Genomic DNA, 22,161 nt, shown 5'->3' on the forward strand with positions numbered 1-22,161 from the left:
TTACAGTACAGATCTTGATTTGGGTTTTTTTCACTTTAAAATGACTGGATACTAAACATAGAAAAAGCAGATTAAAAGCGAGTATAGGCAGAGACAATATCAAGACAACACGCAGTTGCATTTTTTTCCCCACAAGCCATTAAAGTCTGATAACATCATTTTATTACTGAGACAATTCTCTTTACATCTCTCATGGATCAGCAGTAGGCATTGTCAGTGACTGGGTGTTGCTAAACTAATCATTATGGAAATTTTTTGAAATATAGACTTTACTATGGGAAAAATACATAGTTCAAAGTGATTGCATCACCCTGATATGGGGAAAGCCTGGAATTTTCTAAAACTGTGTGTGTATAATATATATACATAGTAAATCTCTATGTATTTTATTCCGTTAACTGCCTTGCATGATGTAAATGCTCAATAAATGTTGAATAAATGATGAAATCTTCAACCTTCTAAGTCTTCATTGGTTTCCATGGCATCTCTGGGAAGGCATCTTTATTTAACATTTACTTCATTGTAAGGAACTGTGCAATTATAAACCCTTCTCCACATTTGTGCATTGCATTTTCTTGATTAGGTATTCATCAGGTTCCCAGCTTGTAAGAGTTTCTTATAAACTCATTGGGAATGTAAGCAAAATAGAAAGCTAAGCTCATAAATATGTTCACCTGGGTGTTTGGACAACTTGAGGCAGAAAATAAATCAACTTGATCATCTTTTCGATATTCCTGGCCATCAATAAAAACTTATTGAAGGAAGGAAGGTTAACCTCTAATTTTTGAGTCACTGTTTGAAAATGCTTGGCACTGTTTTATGTTAAGTTTCCTAAACCAAAAAAGGTACAATTACAGTCAGCAGCCAAAGTTGGAAGGTAAGAATTTGGTTTAATAATACATGGAAGCTGTTTAGAATTCTCATACTGAGTGAAAGAGCCAATTAACACCTGCCTTGCTGACTAATCTGTTTATATTCCCTACACCTTTTCTGTGTAAGATAGCATGGTAAGAGATGTAATTTACCAACCTAAATGCATGTACAGTAGGTTTACAGCTCAAGAAATATTTGTGGCTTAAGGAAATCTTCATTTAAGTTATTTACTGTAGTTGGTGATAGTTAAAACATGGTAGCCATTTCTGCTAAGAACAATGTAGTAAAATTGTGCCCCTTGAGTCTCCAAGTGATAATAATAATAATTGATTGAGCCCGTGGTATTTGCCACAGACTATATTTACACACTTTCTCATTTTATCTTCCAAGAGAGATCCGCATCATTTTGTCCATTTTGAAAATCAGGAAACTGAGCTCCAAGGACATGAAGTGACTTAATTAGGAGGTGTAGGAGCTCAATCGCTAAGCCCGACTCCAAGATTCTTCTATCACATCCCAATGCCTGTTGTCCAGCTGTAGCTGAATATAGACAAGATAGCTAAACAAGAAAAATTGTGGTAAAATAAAACATATGTTAAATTAAGCCTGTCCTGAAACACCCAGGGTCTGTGGAAATAACTCTACAGATAAAGTCAGAGAGAAGTTTTCTGTGAAGGAAAACCTTCCATGAATATTATATCAAGAAAAGAAAGACACAGTACACATTTTGAATCTACCTTCAACTCATGAGCTACAGCCAGAAGCTAGTAAACCAGACGTGAAGACCCTGAAACAAAGGGGAGGAGTGAATGGAGCAGCGAGGGGCCAAAGGCCAGTCCCTAATCACAAGTAATTTTTTGGATTATTTAATATTCTTTAAAACAATCAAAAGACCTGGATGGGATCAGAGTTAGGGGGAAAAAAAAAGATCATTGGAAAGGATGGTATTAAACTTTGTAATGCCTTTTGTTAGATGCCTGGGTTTATATATAATCCAGTCCTTCTCTCTGTTTGCCCTCAGGCAGAAATTGTTGGGAAATTAACTTCTTGTTCTGTCTTTCCACGAGCAGTGTATGACCACCTAGGCTGTACTGTTTGTAAGGGTATTTGAGATACATAATCCCATTTCACCCTCATTCAAATTCTTTATTCCCATTTCACTGATCAGAAAATAAAGCTCCTGCCAGCACCTCATGGGTACTAACGGTTGTGTGCTGAACGTATGAATTAAGGAATTTTCCAATTAAAGGTCTAGGTCTCCATGGAACTCAGACCTCCCAACTCTGTCCACAAAGTCCCACCTCTGCTCTGTTCTGCAAGAAACTGTCTTCTCTTCTACTCTTTGCCTCCCTTCACCTGGCCCACTTCTACTAAGCCTCTAGTCTCAGTTCACATTTTCCTTCCTAAAACTGGCTTTTTCTCATACAAATTAGAATGGTCTCTCCTATTAGTGTCAATCTTCTACAAGCTAGTTCTTTCCAAGAGATGGAAAGATGAATGGATAAACATCAACACATGAATGGATAAATAAAGGGCAGTGTATACATACAATGGAATATTATTCAGCCATAAAAATGAAAGAAATTCTGACTTGCTACGGCCTGGATGTACCTTGAAGACAATATGCTAAGGGAAATAAAAGCCAGTCACAAAAAGACAAATACTGCATGATTCCACTCGTATGAGGTATCTACATCGTCAAGTGCATAGAGACCGAAAGTAGAGTGGTGATTGGTGATGGCCGACTGCCAGGGGCTGGGTGGAGGAAGAAACGAGGAATTATTGTTTAATGGTTATGAAGTTTCAGTTTTGCAAGATGAAAAGAGTTTTGGAGATTGCACAATAATGAGAATGCTCGTCATACCACTGAAGAGGACACTTAAAGGTGGTGAAGAGGGTAAACTTTCACATTATGTGTGTTTTACCACAATTGGAAAAAAGGCAGCTACAAACTGATGGCTGCCCAACTATATATATTTATTAAAAATCACTCAAGTGTACACTTAGGGTGGGTGAACTTGATGAAACGTACAGTATGTCTGAATGAAGTGTCGAAGAAAGCGATGAGATGTTTGGTTGTCCCTATCATTGAAAGGGCCATAATTATGTGTGTGGTTTTTTCCTGTGTGGGATTCCCAGCATCTTAAGCTTGAAAAGACTGAAATGGCAAGGCTGGTGTCCATAAATCATGGTCTGCTGCTGTAAGAGCATTGCCCCTTTGGGTCTCTAATTATTCATGCCAGGAAATGGCCCATGGACCGATGTGGTAACCGCTGCCGATTTAATTTGGGAAATGTAAGGTTTGGATTCGGGGAGTATAAAGAGTGGCTTTTCTCTCAACATGGATCGACCTTTTGGAGGCTATGGACTTTCATCGATTTGATATCTGCCTGCTTGGAATGGAAGGCTTTGTGTGTGGAAGCAACTGTTCAAATCTAGAGATTTAGAAGTGGAGCTACAATTGCTTCAGAAATCATGCTTGTAATTCACCAGGAAGGCTTTATTATGGAGCCAAATGTCCACTTTTCTGAGTGTCCCGGCCCAGGGCCCTTCCATGGGGATGATTTATAATTGCGAAGTCTGGCTAATTGCAGTAATCACCACTTAACTGATGGTATTCCGCCCGCCCCCCCCCCCCCCGCCCCCGCCATCTCAGTTTGATATCTCTCTGCTCGTTGCCATTTTTTCAATCCCAAATTGGTATTGAACAATTTCTAGCTCCAATTAGTCTTCCCAGTTAATATATCCGCTAATATATTGGAGCCCACAACTGTGTGCTCAAAAAAAAAAAAAAAAAAGAAGAAGAAAAGAAAAAAATAATAGAGCTATTCCAGCAAGTTCGTTAAAGCGGGAATGAATTGTCAGAAACGAGAATTTCTCCTGCAGTGTCTTCAGTTGAAGAGGAGATGGACCAAGAATGAACAAGCTGATTCGACTGGTCTTCTGGTCCCTCAGCTCACTCTGGCCCATGCATGCAGGTCTTTAGCTCACTCTGGAGCACTCACACGCTGTAGAGAGTGTTGATTCTCTAGGTCCAGGGCAGTGGTCCTCAGTGAGGGGTGATTTTACCTCCTCCCCCAGAGGGGACGTTTGGCAACTCAAGAGTGTTACTGTTACTCAGTGGAGGCCAGGGATCATGCTAACATCCAACAATGCACAGCCCCACCACAACAAAGGACCATCTGACCCCAAATGCCAGTCGTGCCAGAGTTCAGAAACCAGGTCTATAAGTAATCTGATTTCAAGGCCATATTAGCATCTACTTAATCCTTTTTTTTTAAATAGTAAAATACTTTCTAATAGAACTTTAAGGACTAAATCACAATTAAATCCTCATCTTCTATATAGAATAAAAGAACAAACCATTGGAGAGAGAGAGGAGGGGGGAGGGGGCAATATAGGGGTAGGAGATTAAGAGGTACAAACTACTATGTATAAAATAAACTACAAGATGGGGAGGGTATAGCTCAAGTGGTAGACAGAAGGCCTAGCATGCACAAGGTCCTGGGTTCAATCCCCAATACCGCCTCTAAAAATAAATAAGTAAACCTAATTACCTCCCCCCCAACAAAAACCTAATAAATAAATAAATATAAATAAAGTCACCTAGAAAATGTAAAGATAAAATAAAAATAATAAAATGAGCTACTAGGACAAATTGTACAACACTGGGGATATAAGCAATGTTTTATAATAAATATAGATGGAGTATAACCTTTAAAAACTGTAAACCACTATATTGTATACATACCTGTTACTTACATAACATTGTCCGTCAACAATACATGCGTTAAAAAAAATCTTACCTTTTCTGAGGAGCTTTGTTAACCTCCCTCCACCAAATCAAATCCCTGCATCCTGGACTTTTCTCTCAAGATTGCACAACCTTATATTCAGTCGTTGGGATGATCTGAGTCATTTTTCTGTTTCTTCTGCAGATGAGAGAAAGACAACATTTTAGTGAATTTCCCTCTAATCTTTCTCCTGTGAATTTTGTAACTATTACAGAGTAGAGATCAATCTGAAAATACATTGTGGAGTTCTGTTTATTTCACTTGAACAGGTAAGCCTTTTCTACCTCATGGCAAACAAATCTTTGGAAATGTGTTTTGTGATGTAATTTTTTCACTCTGTGAATGAACCTTTGATTTGCTTAACTAATCCCTGTTATGCATCTGAGTTGTCTTTATCACAGGTAATATTTCAGCGAACATCCTGTTCGTTCGGCTCTGTCTAAATCTTGGGCTTTAAATTTAAGACCTCATGCCCTAAGTCTTTTTGAAATGAATATTGGTGTTTCACAAATTCACAACCCCTCAAGAACTTTTTAAAATACTATCTTACTCCTTTGCTGGCTCTTGTGCAAGACTGGAGCCTTGGTAACGTGAGTGATCAAACTAAAAGGGTAAAACCATAAACATGCTTATCAGGACATTCGCATATTTCGTAACTGGACAGGAGAAATGTATAGATTTTCAAAAACAAGTTGAAGGTTCAATTGATTGAACAATTTTTCTCTAAAAACGCCCTCAGTTGCATTCCCTTTTGGAGCAGTTCTGTTTCAGTCTTTAAACATTTCTGTACTGTCCCCAACAACCTTTCCTAAAAGTTTTCTCTTGCTTTTTCAAATCCTTTCTTTTTTTGATTATCTACCAGCCACAAATCCTGCCACCCTCTCTCCAGAAAAGCACCTATTCTGAACTTGACTTTAAAAAAATCACAAGGCGGCACTTCTGTAAATTTGCCACAAGCGTTCTTTATTATAATAAAACTTTAAAGCTAAAAGCCCAGCACACAGGAAAGTTTACTGTCATAAATATCTATCTGTCATTGCAATATAAATTATAATTGAAAATAAACTTGTCAGAGAACTCTACTCAACACACAAAAAAGTGAGACAGTTAGAACAAGGCAATTAAGAAATTGGCACAGAGAGAAAAGCGAAGGACAGTCATTGTTAAGATAACTGGACTATAAACACCTAAATGGATTTTGTGAAGGGGAAGAAAGGATCCTCTTTTGACCATGAAAGGGAATATAAAATGTCCTTTTCTTTGTTTTAACGTGTGGAGAGATTTTAACTTCTTTTCTCAGCTTGGACTCCCAAATAAACAAATGACTTGGCTCTGATCTGGTTACAAAGACGGAGCTGAGGTCTCGAAATGGGGAGAAACAGGGAAGAGCCAAGAGTGGACAAGAGCAGAAAGAAGCAAATGCTCAAGAAAAAATAGGAGGGGAGGGGTGATGCATCCATGGGAAGAAATGAAGTCACCAGAAGAGAAGGACTCAGAGTGCCAGGAAACAGAACAAGAGTTAAGCATAGGCAAGAACAGGAACATTTTCGTCTATTTTTCAACCTTCTCAGGATCTGAAAGTTAATTTCTTAAATTGGGCTAGTGTGGATGAGCCTGGGTACGGGTTTTGCCCTTTGTAATTTCCCTCCAGCCGACCTCAAGCTCTCCAGACCTTGTTCAGGAAACACGCATCACCCTCATATACGGTTTTTCAGGCTATAGAAGGAATATCTAAGGTTTCTCATAATAGTAAGTAGACCCACAACATATATGATCATTTGGGGGCCAAAGTTATTTACTTGGCCACTGATTCATTCACTGAGGCATTATTTTGTTCGCTTTGAGCTAGGTGCTAAGAATTTCAGGATGAAAAACTCTAAGGTGGGCAAAAAAAAAAGAGAAAACCAAGAAACACAAAACCTAATGTTAGCACTGCAGGCTCCCGCAAAAATGGTGGTCAAGGGTACGTGGAGTCCACCTAGAGTGGGGCTGGGGGCGGTGGGTAGGATGAACTCGTGAAAGGCATCACTGAGGACGTATCACCTTCCAGCCCAGTCACTCTGCAACAGAAGGGGCTCTGGTCACCTCCTTCACCATTGCGTAAACAAATACCTTTGATGTGTGTCAGCTAGGAGCCAAGGCAATGAAGACGGTTAAAGCAACACAAAGGGAAAGAGAACGTCAGAGGTTACTTTTTTGTGGAGTAATAAGGAAAGACCTCACTGATAAGAAGACATGTGAGCGGAGACATGAAGGAAGTGAGGGAGCAAGCCACGCAGCTATCTGTGGGAAGAGCATTCCAGGCAGAAGCAACAGACTGTACAAAGGCCCTGAGGCGGGAACACATTTGACATGTTTGGAGAACTTTCAAAAAGGCGATTGGGGCTGAAGCAGAGTGAGTGAGAGGTAATGGGGCGCAAGGACAGCTATGGCCTTAGAGATCATGACTCTCGTTTTTAGGGTCTTTTTTCCCCTCCAGTTTTTAAAATTTGTGGGAAGATATACATAACATAAAATTTAGCATCTTCGTTATTTTAAATTATACAGGTCCGTGGTTTTAACTACACCCCACCAAGATTCTCCATCACTCTTCGTATCTTGCAAAACCAAAACCCCATACCTATGGAGCAACTCCCCGTTTCTCTCTCAACCCAGTCCTGGCAACCACCCCTCTGCATTTTGTCTGTGAACTGGACTATTCTGGGTACTCCAGACAAGTGGAATCAGACAGTATGTGTCTTTTTGTGATTGGCTTATTTCAAGTTGCATCGTAGCCTCAGGTTCACCCACGCTGTCGTGGGTGTCAGCGTTTCTTTCATCTTTGCGGGAACAATACTCCTTTGTGTGTATATACCATGTTTTGCTTATAGATTCATCGGTCAGTAACACTTGGGTTGCTTTCAACTTTTAGCTATTGTGAATAACGCTCCTACGAACAGGGGTAAACAAATCTCTCTTCAAGACTCTGCTTTCAGTTCTTTGGGGTAGATTTCCCACAAGTGGAATTGCTGGGTCATAAAACTCCATTTTTAATTTTTAAAGAAACTGCCATACTGTTTTCCACGGCGGTTGCGTCATTGTACATTCCCACTAACACCATACAAGGGTCCCAGCTCCTCTGCATCCTCACCAACACTTGTTATTTTCCGGGCTTTGATAGTAGCCATTTAATGGGTGTGAGGTAGATGTCCATTGAAGTTTTGGTTTGCATTTCTCTGACGATTAGTGACGTTGAGCATCTCTCTTCCAGGTCTGTACCTGTTATACATACATCCCAAATAAAAGCTGTTGTTACCTCTTTTCTTCTTCCTTCCATTTATTTTAAGTGTCATATCACAGTGGCACCTTCCAGATGGATACCCAAATGATGACTAGGACGTTTCAACGACGTAAAGAATAACTCAAAACGGGTGACTAGTAGAATGCTTAAGAAAGTCTTAATCGTCCTCCACTGAAAACATCTTAAGAGTTGAAATTTGTAGATAAGCTTCATCTTACCATGACTGCTAAGACAATAGCATTAAATCAGCCCTCCTTTATTATTTTTTTAAAGAACACTGCTTTTTGTCCAGTGAGATGAAAAGCTGTTTGAAGGTTTTGAGCAGAAAAATGACATGATTTTCCTTAGGTTTTAGAAGGAGAACTCTGAATTCGAGGGGGAAGGGCAGGGAAGACTCTACAGCAATAGCCCAGGAGGGAGATGATGGACAGTTGGATCAAGGTGGGAGAAATGTTTGGACTGGGGAGTATATTGTGATTGTGTGGCTGATAGGACTTGCCAGTAGATTGGATGCGTGTGCGAGAAAGAAGGTCAAGGATGATGGCTAGATTTTTGACCTGAGCACCAAAGGACACAGGGCTGTGTACAGAAATAGACAAGGCTGGGAGAAGTCCATATGGCGGTGGGGTGGGGGCGGCTTCATGGCTCACTTGGGACTTGTTATGTTGGAGATGCCAATGGTAGATTCAAGTGGAAACATTAAATCAGGAATTCTATAGACCAACCTGGAGTTCAGTGGTGAGGCCCAGGAGTCTGGGTGAGATGGTATTTGAAGCCTTGGGACTGGTTAGGATCATCTAGGCAGCGAGGGGAGATAAAGAAGAAACAAGGGCAAAGATGAGGCCTGGGGAACTTTGGGGTTTAAAGAGGGGGATTTGAGGAGGAACCTACAAAGGTATCTGAGAAGGAGCAGCCAGTGAATCAGAAGGACCAAGAGAGAGCCATCAGGAAGCCGAGAGAGGAAAGGGCTTCATAAGGGAAGGAGTGGTCCACGTCTGAAACAGTGCTGCTGTTTCGAGGCAGAAGGACCGGTTAGCTTGGGCAACACAGAGATGGCCAGTCATCAGGAGAGACTCCAATGGCCCCGTGGGGACAGAAGCTGATGGGAAAGGGTTGAAAAGGAATGTGAGGAGGTGGTGAGTAGGATCAACCCTTTTGAAGATGTCTCGTGGTGAACAGGGGGAAGGAGGAGTAGAGTTGGGCAGGAAGGAGAGCTTCGGGGGAACATGAGTCTGCGGGAGATATTATAGCAGGCGCTGGATGACAGGAGGAAGGATTCAAGGGAAGGGGAGTCCCTGCTGACGCAGGGGAGAAAAGGAACAATGACAGAGCACTGATGTTAAGGAGGCGGGGAGGGACGCGGTGCTGGCCTAAGATACGGTGACGTGTGGTTCATTGTAACAGGCGGCGGGGAGAATATCTGGGTTCACGGCAAGACAGGTGGGCTGATGGAGCTTGGGAATATGTCGAAGTCCTGCACTGAGTCTATGTCACTGGAATTAGAAACAAGAGTATAGGAGGGGAGAGAGCGCTGAGTGTCAGGGGAGAGGAAGGGAGGGGTGGGACGGTCTTCCAGGAGAGACAGAGGACGAAGGGGAGAGGGAGCTGCGGTGGGCAGCTGGCCTCGGGGTGGGGCACGAGTGCAAGGAGGACCAGTTCTCATGGTCGTGGGTTCTCCCAGCCTTCAGCTGTTCCCGCGCAGGTGCGGAATGGGCTAAGAGTTGGATTTCATCCCGAATCGGTTTTAGCCAAGCAAATCCACAAAGGAAAAGAGCAGGGGTGTCCCGGATGAACATGAGGGAGTGTGATGTTGGGCCACAGAACCCAAGCCTGATAGGACGGGAAGGGGACGTAGAGAGTAAGACAATGACAGTCACACATGTGGAGGTCATGGGAAGGTCAAGGAACTAGTGGACTTGGGGTCCTCAAGGGATTGAGCTGGAGAGATACTGGCTGATGGTCTGAGGGAGAGATGCTCAGTCCTGAAGTGACGGCGATGCTGTCAGTGGACGTGAGCAGAGTGTGCACTGAGCACGGCCTTGTGTGCCGGGATGGGGTGTGGACAGGATCCCTAACGAGGAGGCAGTTGAGGAAATGAGCTGCCAGGGTGTCAAAAGGATTCTTCCCTGATGTGGAAAATGTCAGGAAGTACAGGTGAGCAAGACACTGAGACAGGCAGCAAAATCTTTCAAACCTTCAGAGGGTGCGATGAGGAGGGGTCTGGACAGGAACATTTTAATTCCGGGCTTCCAAGACTGAACAGTCTGAAGAAGAGAGAAGCAAAGAGCTCACGTAGCTCAACTGCAGGCCGGCGGATGGGGTGTCAGAGGGAAGCGGCCACCGTGGGAGGGCCAGCTAGGAAGCTGTGCCCCCCGGGGAGAACCCAGGGTCATTAGAGCGAAAAGAGGCAGGACATTCAGAGCAAGGGGAGGATGAAGGAGGTTTTGCCACAGGGGACACGTTGAGGGAGAGGCCTGAGGCTGGGGCTGGAGTCCGTGTCAGAGAAGTACCTGGGTTTATGGAATGGGTCACTTAGGGCCAGGCAGTGTTCTAACCACTCGGCAGGCATTTAATCATTTCCCCTGTGGGGTCATTCTTGTCACAATCATATTCATTTTCCAGGGGAGCAGACTGAGGTACGGAAAGGTGAGTGACTTGCCCAAGGTCTCCCAGGGTCACGGCCAACTTTCAGGACCGACTATCGACTTCCTCAGGTCCACATAAGGGACCAGCAAACCACAGCCCAAAGGCCCAGTCCAGGCCATTTGGTTTCGTGTCACCTGTGAGCTAACAATGGGCTTTATGTGGGGACCTTCACCACCTCTTTGAGGACAAGACACAGTTACTTGAACTCTAATCAAGCAAAATGTTATCCTCCAAAAGAATCCCATTCTTCTCATGCAGAGACCTACACTGAAAAAAAATTATGATCAAGTAATGTTACTATATCTTGAGGTTCACCCATCGAAAGTTTGTTTTCTCTCTCGTGTACGTATTTGCATGATGTCCTCAGTTTTGCCCCTTGGTGTCTGGTCCTTTACAGAAAATGTTGGCCAAGCTCCGGATTCTAGACAGATCCGGATTCTAGACAGAAATGCTCAAAATGTCACGTCGCTATTGGTGAAGTCACAATTATCATCATCACTGGCACCTGATTCACAGCACTCAACCTGGCTGTGAACTGAATGAATGAATGAATGAATGAGCTGGTGGGAGGAGAGGAAGAAGCGAGACATGGGGGTGGGAGTGGTGGACACTGATAGCATCTCTCACCGAGACAGAGAGCAGATCAAGACGGGGAGGGTCAGAAGCAGCGAGTTTAGTTTCAGAAATGTTGGCGGTGAGGGCTGACTAGGTCAGCATAAACCCAGGGAATGCTAATGGAATCTAAGCAAATCCACCATTGTCCTCTGTATCTGACCCCTGACAGAAAATTCCATAGCTATGCAGAAAGCCCTGTATACCTCTGGGATATTTTTATAGGGAGATTAAAAGAACTGGGTGTGGTTGGGGGGTGGAGGAGAAGATTCTGGAAGGCTAGTCCTCTGAGAAGAGTTTATCAGGAAAAGACCAGTATTTATGAGGTTCCATAAATTGGAGACAACGTGCTGAGGTCCTTGTGTGATTGCTTTCACAATTCTGAGAAACAGGAATCATTATTCCCATTTGGCAGATGCAGAAACTGAGGACAGGAGAAGCTGTGACCGGTCTCAGGGCACGCACCTCGAAGCAGCCAATCCAGGCTTCGTATCAGCTTGTCTGACTACTGGTCACCACTTGCTTCTTCAAGCAACCCAAGGGGCAGGCAAGGTTCTAGCCCTTCCCTTCCCCAACGGAGAGCCTGCCTCCGGGGGCTCACAGCCCAGTGGGGAAGACAGACTACAGACAAGTAAGCAGTACACAGACAAATAAGTGCAGATGGTTACGTGGCCATGAAGGGGAAGATAATTAGGGCGTTTGGGATGGAGGCCACCTGAGTTCAGAAGTTCATGGCTGGCCATGCTGAGTCCAGACCTCAGGAGCTGAAGGAAGAATGATCTAAAAACAGCCGGCGCCCTGAGGCAGGAATGAGCTTGGACAGGTTGAAGATCAGAAATGAGGCCACTGTCCTTGGCCGGTGCCCAACACGGGAAGAGGCCCTCCTATCTCGTCCAAGGATGTGCCTCCAGGCGGAGGTATCTTCGTGTCAAGGTTTTGAGAAAGGCCGAAGCTCGGCTGGCTCGGACTGGTCCCTTTGGGGCTGGTCTTTCTTTTGTTATTTGCCACCACTTCTCCTATGCCATTTTTCTCTTTTCTTTTGTGTTTTTTGGCCCCAAGGTCTCACTGGTCATAGAATAACTATGTTGAATTGCTCAGTTGTTGGGAAAACATAATATCTGCTTTAAAAAAAAATGTTTTTTAATTGCCACAGAGTTGCCAAGACTTGGAACACCGTTTCCTTGTGTAAATGAGGTCCCTGGTGAAATCGAGGGCTCCTAATCTCAGCTTTGTAGGCATCATTCCCTGGACCACTGAGCTTCCTGCCAGTGATACCGAACTGCGTGCACTGTCCCGGGGAGAAGCTCTCCTCGGATTCCCAGAGGGGTTTCGTGCCTACCCACCATTGTCCTACACCTAAACCTGCCATCAGTGCTTCTAACCTTAGCACTGCTGACACATTGGGGGTGGATAACGCTTTGTTGGGGGCTGTCCTGTGCGTTACGGGATATTCAGCTGCATCCTTGGACTCTACCTCCTAGATGCCAGTAGCATCCCCTCCCTTCAGTATGAAACCAAAAATGTCTCCAGCCATTGCCGCATGTCTGCTGGAGGGGGGGGGCGTGAAACTGTGACAACAGCTGCCAGTCCTGAGTTCTTACGCATCTCAGTTGCCCTATAGCACTGTTCCCCTCCCCAGTTTTAAGGAACCCACCTCAAGCCACAGTCCTTTCCAGAAGGCCCTGACTCTGATACTAATAAATCTTCACCTTAACTGGACTGAAAGAACTTGTCAGAGGATCCAAGTACATGCCACCACTCGGGGACACAAAGAGCGCTAGAGGAATTGTGATAAATGTCCCATCACCACAAATGAAATGATCTTAATAAACAGTTATCATATGTATGTATATTTGTGAATATAGATTGTAAAATATTTACTCAGTCAGTCTTTTTGAAGGAACCACCACACGCCGTGGTGCGGGCGGATTGCATACACTGTATCTCATCATTCTCCCTGTGCTGATACAAGGTTGATACTTGTTCAACAGCTATTTCCTGAATCCCTGCTATGTGCCTGAGAGCCCCATGGCCACTCAGCTGTGAACAGGCACCCCCATCACTTGCTATCTTTATTTACCCTGCCCTATTGTATTCATGGAGGAAAACGTTCATGCTCAACACCGTAGTCTTACATATTTATTTGTCTCATCCACTAGAAAAAAGCTGGGATTTTGGACTGTTTCTTTCACTTCTGAATCTCAACCTTTAGAAAAGGGCTGGGCTCACACACAGCAGGGAGTCCCATGGGATTTTTTTTTTTTTTTGGAGAAGTCTGTCGGACCTTAAAAGAGAAGTCTTGGGTGAAGAGAGAACTTGGGGAGACATTGTTTAATAGATGGCAGGCGCAGATGACCCCTGGGGAGAAAGTATTCAGTGAGAAGTAACAAGGTCCTTGGGGCTTCGATGATGCTTTGGGGCTGTGGTCCCAGAAGGGAAGTGGAGCCCCGAGGGGTGAGTGATGGTTAACCGAGGGGCTCTCTCCGGAAGGAAGGCAGGACTTGTCTACACTCCCAGGTATCCTGATGCTGCTGAGAGATGAAGTAAGGGCTGGAGAAAATGCCTACTGTATTCAGAGATAAGGGTTAGGACGCTGGGAGCACTCTTGGTGACATGTAAGGACAGTGTCCACGGAGAATGGAGGGCGAAGTGAGGGGAAATGGGGATATGGTGGCCAAGAGCCTTTTGATAAGTGAGGTTACGAAGGAGAAGAAAGAGATGGGACAGTAGCTGGAAGGAAATGGGGAGCAAGGAAGAAATTCTTTTTCAAAGATGGGAGAGATTTTTAATGTTGGAGGGAAGGATACAGTTCAAGAGGAAATCTTGAGTCTTCAAGCAGGAGGAGTAAGGAAGGTTCTGGGATGGCAGGAGGGGCTGGGAGATGGGGTTGGTCTCCGGTGGAAGAAAGACGTCTTTTAACAGGAGGAAAGATGCTGAAGCCCTTGCAAAGGTGTGAAATCCCTCCATGATGGGTCCCTGCTTCTCCTCCAGCCTCATCTCCCATCTCCTTGGCCTCTTCTCCACTCTGCTCCGCCACCTGCCTCCTTGCCTTTTCTCAAGTCCTCCCACCGGGCTCCTCGCTTTTACCTGGGACACTTGCAGAGACCCACGGGGCTCAGTCCTTCCTTTCTTTGGTCTCTACAGTCACAGCCCTTTCTCCAAGGTCTTCCCTGACACCCCACTTCCTGCCATCAAGGTCCTCGTTACTATAAGCATCACACCCTTGTCCTGCTGAGCTTCTCAGCACCGTCCAGCACTGTGCCATGCATTTTGCTTGTATGTATTCATTCTCCATCCCCTCTCATTAGAACCTAAGGGCCATGTCTGTGTCCTGTTTACTCACAGCTGTAGCCCCACCTCCTGGTACAGTGCTGGGCAGACATGCCCGAGAATTTTTTGTGACTGACTGAATGGATCTAGGGATAAGTGGGTTTATGTGTTGAGTTGGGACAAGTTGGGGGCGTCCCCTGATGATGGAGTCCCCTTCCCCTGAGATGAAGGAAATGAGATCACGACTTCGAGGGCGGGGTGGGATGGGGTGGGGAGGAGCTAGTCGGAGGGTTGAGGACTTGTGAGCCTAGGCAGGGAGAAAATAGGGGAATGGTTTAATTTGGGGTCATGCGTCTGGGGTTTGGAGAAGGAAGTCCATAAGAGTCTCCATGAGAGTGTTGTTGGAATGAAAGTCCCTGCAAGCCTGACCAAGAGGGGTGAAAACTAGCAGTAGCTGGTTTGGCAGAAATACCAGAAAATCCCAGAGTAAGAGAGGTAGGAAGAGGGAGAGGGTGGACGGTACCTACTATTCTCCCCGTTTACAGATGAGAAAACAAAGACATTGAAAAGTAAAGTGACCTTCCGTGGTTCCCACAGCTGGGACCCAGTCTGCCTTGGAACCCAGATCTGCCACATTCCTTAGCCGGACTCATCAGCCTTGGCTTTAAGGCATGATCTCAAGCCAGTCACCTAAAATGATTCTGGTTTCTGAGTCGGAAAAATCAAAGGGACGCATCCCCAGGTGGGGTTTTAGGTGTGTTCTAAGGTGGGACAAAAAAATCTCTCTCTAGGATTTCAGGTCTCTGAGATCTCCTTTGTTATGCTTACATTTCAGTATCCTCTGGATTATTTCTGTCTCCTCCCCATTGTCTATTTTTTACATTCCTTTAGTGTTTTGCTCGAGGTCTGTTGGGTGTGGCTGAAAAAAAAATCTAAACTAGAGGCTGGAAGCTTCTTGCTCAATTTATCAGGTGACTTAATATCACTAGTTATTAGGATAATAGTTCCTCAGTCAAAGCTTTTGAGTCCTTTACATGTGTAAATGAAGCTCTTCTCAAAGGCAGCAATTTTTAATCCTGAGGTCCAAGGTCTGGGGATGGGTCCGTGAAGGCTTTGCCTGGTATAACAAATTATGTGCATACCGGCATATTCTTCTCCCAGGGAAAGAAGCCACAACTCTCAGCACATTTTCATAACCTCCCCATTTTCTGCCTCCAAGTCTCCAGCAGTTTATTTTCAGACCTCTCTACCACAGGGCCTTTGCACCTCCCTGCCTTGGAAGACTCTGCTTTCCTTGATCTTATTAATGACTCAAACTTGAGCCCTAGCTCAAGTCTTGTCTTCAGTCCTGTCTCTCCTTCCACCCTGACTAAGTCAGGCTCCCTCAAACATGGCCCTTGGAGAGCTGAACACCTCTCTGCTAGCATTTATCATGTATACAATTTTGCTTTATTTGTGAGTTTATTTCACCAAGATCTATTTCCTCTAGACTAAAGGTGCCACCTGAGTAGAGGCCACATCTATCTTACCCAGTCATGTATCTACAGTGTCTGGTATAGTGCCAGGCACCTAGTAGGTACCCCAATCTCTGACCATTGCGCACACTCGTGTATCAGAACCATGGCTCAGCCTGAGTTCCAGATCTGAAGACTGAGGTTCAAGATAGACTATCAGTGTGCACTTACTGTGTACCATGCTGCCGCATATGCCCTTCTGCTATTTTTCCAAGAATACTTTCATTTATGGAGATGATATTGCATAGAGGTTAAGAGTATCCTCTGGAATCAGACTGCGCAGATTTGACTCCTGACTATCTACCAGCTACGTGGCCCCAGTCAAATTGGTTCAGCTCCCTCTGGGCCTCACTTACCCATCTGTAAAATGGGCATAATAATACATGCATCTATTACAAGGATGAATGCGATTGAATACACACGGTGTCTAGTCAAGTTAGCTACTCTTTCCACATGCCAGGCTTTGTGCTAAGCTCTTACTGATTTTCACCCTGAGGCCCTAGAGATTGTCAGCCCAGGTTTCAGGCTCACACATTTTTATAAATGTCTCAGAAAGCTCAGATTGGAGGTTGTAGGCACAATGTCTGAACACAGTGCAGGAATCTCTCATCACTGATGCATTTCCAACTGGCTGAATTCCGTTTTTTAAAGAGCAGTAATTACTTGCAAGAAATGGACGACAGGAAGTGAATGAAGGAATAGATACATTCTCAAGATCCAATGACAGCTTGGACATCTTGGGGGCTCAGCGGGTCAGGGGATGGATTTATTGGCTTCCACGTCAGATGCTCTGCAGGTCATGAGATGTGCGTTTGGTCCTGACGTCAGCTAAGAGTGGATCTTCTGCAGGATTTGTCTGTCAAGCACATTTGCTGAAACATCTTGGCTTCATTACATTTATGAGTTTTAAAAGCATGTAAAATATTTTATGTGGTTCTTGCAAAAGGGTAGCAACATAAATAACCAGCCGGGATAGGATGGTTTGCAAGAAACGGGGTCTGTCGGCTGGCCAGAGTCAGCTCCACGGACATCCCGAGCGTGCAGGATATTCCTCTGTCCGTTTTCTCTTTCCTGCTCAGTGTCCAGGAGGCTGGCCTACCGGGACGGTATTCCCTGGCTCCGGTGACATCTGGGTTTTTGTTGGCTCCAGCCAATAGGGAGCAAGGGCTGGAGATGGGAAGGCAGGAGAGAGTGAGGTGGGGGCACTGACCCCTCGGCTGGCCATGCTTCCGCAGTGGCTGTGTCCCTCCACTGAAGGCACAGCTCTTGCTGGATCCTGCTAACGGGTCCCTCCTGTTGCCTTTTCAGACTGAGAGGAGGCAGGGGGCGCCTGCTGTTGGTAGCTCCAGGGTGCTTCACCGCCCTGCTGGTTTCCCTATTCCTGCCTGCACCCTTGACTAAACTCTCCTCAGTTACCTGTTTGAGTGAACTTTCTAATTCTTGCTGGGACCCTGAAATGGACTCACTTACTAATATTGTATTAAGGTTAGAAATCACTCTTAGAGGAGCTTGAATTTTTATGTTGCGGTGGCCTCCTGTCCCAGTGGGAAGGAAATCTTTGCTGTAGAGAGGTTCAACATTGTGAAGGGGCAAAACCCACCAAGGGACCAGCAAGACTTCCCAGGTAGGGCCATTGCCTTCCCACTTTCGTGCTTCTGTAAAACGGATTGCTTCTAGGAAAAAGAAATTTACCCCTAAAATTCCATTGGTTCCCAAAAGCTCACTCCTTATTGGTCCATTTCTAACACCTCATTTGCATATGGCACGAATTTAATCAAAACCTGAAACCCTATAAAAGCCTGTGTACACCTACAGACGGGGTCCAGAGCTTGGAGTGTTAACTCCTCTGGGCCCGCCGGCATAATAAACCTGAGTTCTCCAACTGTCCGAGTGCTGCTTGGTCTCTCGACAGGATTCAAGTTTCTGTAACAATTGCAGCCAAAACTTCAAATCGTTGATATCTGTTAGGTGCCTTTTACACATGAGGTGCTAGAGATGCAAGTGATCCATGATTTCAGTTGTCCAGAAAGCATCTATTTTAGCCAAGAAGATAGATAACTCAATAAGAAATCATAGCGTAGGAGTAACGTGGCATAGTAGTTAGGAGGACCAGCATTGGAACTGGGTAGGGCTGCCGTCACAAACTAGGGGCTTAAACAGCAGAAGTGTACTGGAGGCTGGAAGTTCAAGATCAAGGTGCTGGCAGGGTTGGTTCTCTCTGAGGGCTTGGGGGAAGGATCCCCTCCAGGCCTTTCTCCTTGCCTTGCAGGTGGATGTCTTCTCCCTGTGTCTCTTCACATTGTCTTTCCTTTGTCATTTCCGTCTCTGTCTCTAAATTTACCCCAAATGACATCAGTCATACTGGGTTAGGGCCACTCCGATGACCTCATTTTAACTCGATTACCTCTGTAAAGACCCTATGTCCAAATAGGGTCACATTCTGGGGTCCTGGGACGGCGGATGTGACAATACATTGTTTCTGAGAGGGACACAATTCAGCTCATAACAAAGTCCAACACGGACGAGTTCAAATCCAGCCTGGGTCACCTTGACTAAGCTGTTTAAACCATTCGGCATTTCCATTTCATCTTCTGAAAAATGGCAATAATGCAATCACTTTGCAGGATGATGGCAAACACGCTATGAAATAACGGATGGGAAAATGCTTAAAAAGTGCCTGGCATGTGGAAAATGTTGACTAAGTGTGGGCTTCTGTTATTTCAGTGCTAAAGTGTTATATGCCTAGGTGCCACTTCCATTTGAATGACTTTAAGCACATCAAATTTTCCTCCACCCAACTGGCTCCTTTTACAATCTTACTCATAAGGAAAATGGTACCCCAGCTCCCCAGTTGCTCAAGCCATCCATGATTCCTCTCTTCTCATCACCCTCGTTCCCTCCATCAGTGAGCCCGTCGGCACCCCTCCAAGGACACTTCTTATCCTGAATCCCTTCCCTTCCTCCCATGTCTCCCGGTTTGACTGCAAAACAAGCCCTCACCATCCTCTTTGGATGATATCTTGAACAAAACAGCGGCTTTGTCCTCTGTGAGTCATCCTCTACCCACAAGCCAAAGGGGTCTTTAAAAAACATGAATCACGTCATGTCTTTCCCTTCTCAAACCCCCTGATGATTTCCCACTAAAATCAGAACAAAATCTATCATTCCTCGCTCTGGCTTCCCAGGCCCTAGTGAGCTGCTCTCTGCCTGCTTCTCCTCCATGACTTCCTGCAACTCATCCCTCCTTGCTCATGACACCCCAGCCACATGGGTCTTCTCGCTCCTTCTCCAACATAGTAAGTAGATCCACCTGATTCAGGGCCTTTGCACTTGCTGTTTCCGTCACCTGGAACACCCTTCCTGGGAACTCTGGCTTTCTCCCCACTTCGTGCAGGTTTCTGCTCAAACGTGACCTCTTCCCAGAGGTCCTCCTTGGCCACCCTTTCCTGCTTATGCTGGCTCTGCTGCCCCCTCAGCTCTTCGCTGCATCAACCTGAAGTGCTGTCCTCAACGCACTTCTCACCCTCATACTTGTTTGCTTCTCTAGGCTCTGCCTCTGTCCTCAGAATACGGCTTCTCTCTCTGATAGCTGAGAGCTCCCCTGCTCACGGCTGAGTCTCCAGGGCCTAGAACGGCGCCTGGCCCTTAATAGGCATGGAGTAAATCTAGGCGAGGAGGAGCAGGGGAGACCAGTGCCAAACAATACGCCCTGCTCTCCTCCATCCTCCTTCCCCAACCCGAACAAAACCACCGGCAGAGGAAAGAACCAGCCGCCTGCAAGAGCTGTCAGGATGCTCTTGCTCTGGAAAGACGGCCAGAGGCTGGGAGGCCGGGGCGGATCTAGAGCGGGCAAGCTTGGGCTCCTTATAACCGCAGCATCTCACCATGGAAGCGTGGGTGGGCTGGGATGACAGATCCACTCGGGCTGGGGGCCGGGAGCACGGCGAGGTGTTTAAGCCTGTCAATAAAAAAAAGTGACCGCTGCTTTGTATCTGCAGCTACTCAAGGGAAATAAAGCCGTTTGCTTATAAAGAATTTCCATAAACATTTCTGAGGATGTGTATTAGGGGTAATCTTGGGATGTGCATTAAACTAAACAGGGCAGTATAAACACAGGAACAGGCTGAAAGAGGGAGAATAAATGGCCCAGGTTTGCCCTCGCCCGATGGCCTCAGGCAGAAACCCAGAGTCTTCAGTTCTTTATTTAAAGAAGGCGGAGACCAGGAGGGGAGCCAAGTGCGCCCCACCACCAGCAGATTGTTGAACAATCTCTGGAATTAAGCATATTTTTTTCTTTCTCCTAATACTCAGTGCTTTGGATTCCTGAGTCATCTATGTTGAAGTCCGTAGAGGTGGCAGAAAACCACAGAAGGTGGGGCCACTGGGAGCGTGGTCCGTGTGCGAGCCCAGGTGTAGAAGCTGCATGTGCACCGACTCATTTCAGCCTCCCGACACCACTACGGGGAAGGTTACGCCACTGCCTCCATTTCACAGACGAAGAAACTGAGGCACAGAATGGGGCTGACTGGCTGAAGGTCACAGAGCTCCCTGGAGCAGGAGCTGGGGTTCCAGAGTCTGAGCTCTTCTAAGGATGCTCGCCTGAAGGAAGGAAAAGGCACACCAATATCGTTTGCTTTTTGCCGCCGAGACTTTGGGTTTCTTCTGAGGAATGCAGGGCACACAGTGGAACCAATCACCTGCCTCCATTCAGGCTTTCATCCTTGGTCATCGCAAGAAGATGCTTCTAAAATTATTTACTTGTGTAATCAATGCGTGAATGTGTTAGCAAACCTGAAATGTTCAAAAGGGTGTAACAGAGAAAGAAGGTCTCCCTCTCCCTGTCCCTCGGCCCCAGTCACTCCATCCTGCCGCCCCCAGGTCCCTCCGAGATCAGTTTCTCTGTGTCTTTTTGGAGAGTGAGAGTTCACAACACGCATATGTGCACACACACGCCTTTTTGTTCACACAGTCTTACTTCTTGCTTTTTATGTTCAACAGTGTGTTTTGGAGTTTATTCCATAGCCTCACCTATGGATCTACTCCTTTCTTTTTAATGGCTGCATAGTATTTCGCCATTGGATGGACCATGATTAAGATAGTCAGAACCCTTCACCTGTACCTAAGTATTTAGGCTGTTCCTAGTATTTTGTGATTACCAGCAATGCTCTGGGTCGGTGGGTTGGGGGAATGTGTGTAAAATTTTGTACAGATGGATGTGCATGTATAATTTCATACATGTCCAAGGACACTTATAGGATCAGTACATAAGAGTAGAATATTAGTGCTCTTTCAATATTATTTTCCAATTTTCCCTTCATCTCCATCTCCAGTCCCATTTCCTTCTCTATCATGTACAGCTACTCCTGTATGTTTAAAATGAGTCCTTCCAATCCACTCTATGTCTTTACTTCTATTTATGTTGATTATCTTGAAATATACATACATATGTATGTATATGCATATACAATATTGTTTTGCATATATTTAATCTATATAGATAATGTTTTGCAAAATATTACAGAGATTTCTTTTTATCTTTTACCATTTTTCTCTTTATGTTAATGTTAACGTCTTACGTAACCAGTTTGTAATTATCAAAACTTGGAAATTAATGTTGGTACATTACTAAACTACAGACTTTTTTCAAATTTCAATGGATTTCTCATTGATGGTTTTTTCCTTCATTTCAGGATCCCATATGGCATCTGTGACAGTTTCTCCACCTTTCCTTGTCTTTTGGGACTTTGACACTTGTAAAGAATTCTTGTCAGTTATTCTGTCAAATGCCCTTTACTTTGAGATTATCTGATGTTGTCTCATGATTAGAAAGAGGTTATGCATTTGGGGCAAGAATAATGCAGAAGTGATGTGTCCTCAGTGTTTTTATCGAGGCCTTTGTGTTGTCCATGTGTATTATTATTAGTGATGTTAACCTTGGCCCCTTGGTTAAGGTATTTTCATTATAAACTTTCAGATCCACTGATGATACTAAATGTGACTCTGTCCTCGTGACTGCTGCAGAGATTCCCCCTTGGTCCTATTGTATTCATCCTTCCTAATGTATTAGGAACATTACATTAGTTTCAGGTGTACAACATAGTGATTTGCTTTGCAGCGTACTGAAAATTTTATTCCTTGAGAAATAACTTATTTAAAAACTTTGGCCAGATCA

This window comes from Vicugna pacos, chromosome 19, assembly GCF_048564905.1.
Source record: "Vicugna pacos chromosome 19, VicPac4, whole genome shotgun sequence".
In the NCBI taxonomy this organism is placed as follows: domain Eukaryota; kingdom Metazoa; phylum Chordata; class Mammalia; order Artiodactyla; family Camelidae; genus Vicugna; species Vicugna pacos.